We start from the raw sequence: 5,056 nt of genomic DNA, 5'->3' as shown, positions 1-5,056 counted from the left end.
CCCCCCCCCTCCAAAGTGACACGATTGACGTCTCGTGGTATGTTAGTCAATTGATGACTTCGTGGTTTGATGGGACGATGAGTCCATGTAGTTGTTGAGTTGAAAATGATGTTCTGAAACTCATGAGTTGAACATGTCATGAGACAGATGTATAGTTCTTACGATGAGGTGAGCAAGTATTTCTCATTCGATGGATCGTTGAATATTGATTGTTGAACCAATATTCCTTGGTTTGAGCAAATATTTATCATCTGAGCAAGTGTTGCTCATGTGATGAATTGTTGAATATTTGATCGTCTGAGCATGTGTTGCTCATCTGATGGATTATTGGCAGCGTACCAAAAATATTAATTAGAATACTGGTCGTTGAACCGAGCATAATTAATAAAATTAATGACCACGATGTCGTCGTAAAATTATTAAGGTTGGAATCTGGAATGATGATCCTTGGATTCAGAAACCCTAATTTGATCAATTGATGATCAATTCATGGTTCATCGGAAGTTTAACCATAGGACGAAGGAGGGAGCGACTATATGGGACCGTGGACAACCATGTAGTGTCCATATGCTCACGTGAGAAAATACGAAGAACTCCTGAAGAGTTGAAGATTTGTTGGTGGAAGAATGATTAAATGCTGGCTTAATCATTTATTAAAAAATGCTCGTCTGAGCCTTAGGTGAGAAAACCTAATTAATTATGACGAGGCGAGGGACCGACCATAGAGTCGTGCAACCGGCCCTGGGTTGTCACGTGACCGCCTAACGATCACTTTATGAAAATCCAAAGTGTTTGGAAGAGTTTTGGACCTAATACGAGCAATTGTGCAAATTAGGTCAAAACTGTGAAAATTGATGGGACCGGCTTTCGTGAGCCAAAGAGCCAATCTTGGTCGGTCAAGATAGCGTGCTCGTGTCCCCAAGGCGTCCGCGTCTCAGTCCTGAGAATTTTGATATTTTCTGGCGTGCAATTGAGCATCCATTCGAGAAAATATGCCAAAATTAGGGTTTCGACGAAACTGAGGAAAACACCATGAGATGATGAAAAATAATTATAAAATAAGGAATGAGGAGGCGTGGGACCTCCGTGGTCAAGGCATGGTCGGCCGATCGTGACCACGGTCCCGTGGTTCCTTTTCCTTAATTTTATAATATTTTGATGGTTTTATGAAAAATTCATGAATTTTGAGAAATTTGATGAATTTAGGGAGTTTCCATGAAGGAGTTTTCATGAGTTCATGGAAGAAAAATATTAAAATAATAAAAACACGAGCGTGTGGGACCATGGAGGCATGGTCGGCCGGCTATGGACCGGTCTCACGAGTTTTTCATAATTTTTTAATATTTTTAGGTATTTTTGATGATTTGAGGGAATTTTTCCTAATTTGAGAGAAATACCATAAAATCAAGTAATTGGTGAATTCAAGGGAAAATAGGATAAATAATAATAAAATAATAAAGCAAAGGGCGTTTGAGACCGGCTAGTGGCCCGGTCCCACAAGTTTTCATAATTTTATTTTATTTTATTATTATATGATGATTTGTGCAAAAAATACCATGAAATCAAGGAGTTTTTTCATGAAATTAGAGAAATTATAATAATAATAATAATAATAATAATAATAATAATAATAAGGAACCGTGGGGTGTGGGGACGGCTAGGACATGGCATGGACGGTTGGCTAATGGTCACGCCCCACACTCCTTTCCTAAATTTTATATTATTTGTTGTGGATTTATGGAAGTACCATGAAACCGAGGAGCTTCCTCGAGACGAAGGAGATTTGATCAGATGAGAGAATTTTCATCAAATCATGGAAAATAATAAAAATGTATTAAAAATATAAAACTGGCGTGGAACTGACCACGGCACGGTCGGTAGGTCGTGGGTCCGTGTTCCCAGCACCTTGGTCAATATTTTTAATTATTTATTATTTTCTTCCCTATTTTGCATAGGTTCATCGTTTCGTTGTATTTTGAAAATACTCGTTCATGCGGTGACTGTTAGTGTATCGTCGTTGAAAACACTTTCACCATTTGAATCGGGGCTTACTTAGAGGTAGCTCAGACGCTCGGTTGTTGATTATTTATTACTAATTGTGGGATTCAGTGGAGAATAAATCACAAAACTGAGTAATAAGATGTTTATTATTAATTCATAGGATCAGCTGAGGATTCGACTACGAATTCAGAATAATAAAGTGAGGATTACCATTCCATGGGATCGTAGATTCGACCATAAAATCGGAGTAATTAAAGTTTATCTATTACCATTTATGAGACCAGTTGTGGATTCGATCATGAAATCGGAGTAATGAGATAATATAGTTATTGCTATTCTATGAGATCAAGTCGTGGATTCGATCATAGAATCAGAACAATTGTTTATTGTCGTTCCATGGGACCAGACGTGGATTCGACCATGGAATAGGAGCAATAATAGATTATTCTGGGAATTCAGTAGTGAATGTCACGGCAGAATTAATCTTAATTAGGAATAATTAACTTTGTGGCTCTATACTAGCAGAGCAAGCTGTCTAGGAGCATTAATTATCCCGATATGAGCTTGTTGGTAAGTCATATCCTTTATATAGTAAGGGTAAACTCGTTGTATGTTCCTGAAGACGTTATCGCTCTATACTAGCAGACCAAGCTGTCTAGGAGCCATCCATCTCGTGATACTATATATAAATAATCACTGAAAGTGTTCAGTGTTCATGAGATATGCCGTTGTCCAGTCGTGAGACTACATATCTGCATGTACTCTGATAGAAAGTATCCTCAGTCAGAGAATTCGATGAGAGACCCGCGTCTCAATACTCACGTCTGATTGCTGGACCAGAGGTTCGTATAATTATGGGTTTACGATTTTACCCTTTGTCGAAAATCCACCATCTACATTAAGTCCCATGCTTAGTGAGGAAAGCCGTGTTCCTCACTCAGCATTGAATGGTGATTTTCCGGTCATAAACAATATAAGTAATTGAACTTAGTCGTAAGTTAAGACGTTACCGGATTTCGATAGTACGAGCAAACCATGACTTGAATGAAGATCCCAGTGGTATCATAGAGCATCGTCCGATGAGCATAAATTGGTGTTGAACCGCTGGTTTGGACGACGGGACCTTGGTCGTTTAGGATTCGCGGGCCGGGCCCAATAAGGAAATCCTAGTAACCTTAGGTTTTGGAAATAAAATTTGATATAAAAGGAATTAATCCTTTTCTTTCTTTTTTTCCCACAACCGACCAATGCTTCATCACCTCTCCACCACCTTTACGCTAGTAGCAGGAGGAAGAAGAAAATTTTCGCCGGCGCTCCACCGTCCGCCGCCGTCCGATCACCGACCGACCAGATTTCGGCCGGCGCCGACCAGGTAAGCGCCGATTTTTTTTTTCCAGATGTTATGAGTTTCATTAATTGGTCATGTTTGGTTATACATACATGTGCATATATTAGTGTATGTGAGTAGGATTTTTGTCTAAAAACCCTTGTTTTTGAAAACGTATGTTCGTTTGATCGTTAGTTTTGAAAACTAACAATAATCCCTGATTTAGAAGAGATTTTTTTTTAGTATATGAACCTAGGTCCAGTGATAAAACTTAGTGTATGAGCTTTCATGTGTGCCACGGTTTTATCATAAAAGGAGTAACTTTTCACGAAATCGAAATAATCCTTCGTTTTAAAGACAAATTACGACGACTCGAAGGAAAATTCATATGATGAACTTGTGTCCAGTGATAAAATTTTGCTTATGAGATTTCATGTAAATACAAAACTTTATAATATGTATGAGATGTGAGCTTTCACAATATTTTTGAAATAATCCTTCGTTTTAAAGACAAATAACGACGATACGAAGGAAAAATAGTTTTTTTTATATGCAGCCGTGACATGTATTGTGCAAAATATGATGGTATATTTTATTTGCATGAATTTGTTTTCATTATATAAAAATCCTTGAGAATTTATATATGCAAGTTGCATTAATTGATGTTTTTAAAAAATCAAAACGGGTGTTTTAAGGAACCTTCGAAGATAGACGATATATTTATGGTGAAATATTTTATTGCTATAAACTTCATAGGTCAGTTGTGTGAATACTCACATTATGAAAATTGTGTCCGTGATTTCATGAAAAATCAGTTTCGGAAATTAAATAAAGTTTCGTTCGTTTTTGCAGTTTTCGAAGAGACGCACGATTTTGAGGTGTTAACTCTTACGGCATAACTACTATCATTAACAGAATTGTAAAGAGGTAAGAGTTCAGAGTTACCCTTTTTGCTGATGTTGGTTCGTTTACATAGTAGTAATCTTTGATCTTTCGGTTCCAGAAAATGTCGACCAACAATAACAGCAATTATGATTACTGGTATTCCTCTTCTTCCTCTGTCTCTTTTGATGAGGATTCCGACGCTCCTGTAGAGAAATCAAAGGCTAGGGTTACCCATGAAGGGGCGAAGCCTAATGTTCCCTTGGGTGAGCGAAGAGTCTCTTTTGCTGAACTCAAGAAAAGAGGAGCTGAAGACAAAAAGGAGGATACCCGTCAACGTGAGAAAGATCGCACCTGGCGTAAGAGACAGAGGGTTGAGGAGAAGCGTCGATTCTTGGGTGGAGTGCCTTCTGATTCTGATGCTGATGCTTCTGAAGAAGAGATCACATGGGAACCATCCGAGCGTTACATTAAGCCTGATCGATATGAAAGAGAGCATCAGAGGATGATGAAGAAAATTGAAGCTGAAGTTGCAGCAGAAGATAACTCGGATTCAGATGATGATGTTATCTTCCGTCCACCGGACTTCACCAATGATCCTGACAGTGACTCTGAAGAAGATGATTCCGAGAAGGACAGTAATGATGAAGCTGACAATTCGGATGAGTCCGACGAGTAGTTTTACTTCCATCTTCTTTAGACGTTAGAGCATTCCCTTTTTAGTCTTCATAGTGGATATCTTTATTTTGACTATTTAAATGACTTTACTTCAATTAGACTTTTCTTCTGAATGATGAACATTTGGTTAACGTCGATTTTCTTCTAATCCATGACATGGACCAATGT

Source organism: Papaver somniferum, chromosome 1, assembly GCF_003573695.1.
Source record: "Papaver somniferum cultivar HN1 chromosome 1, ASM357369v1, whole genome shotgun sequence".
NCBI classification, from domain to species: domain Eukaryota; kingdom Viridiplantae; phylum Streptophyta; class Magnoliopsida; order Ranunculales; family Papaveraceae; genus Papaver; species Papaver somniferum.
This window is presented reverse-complemented; position numbering follows the sequence as displayed.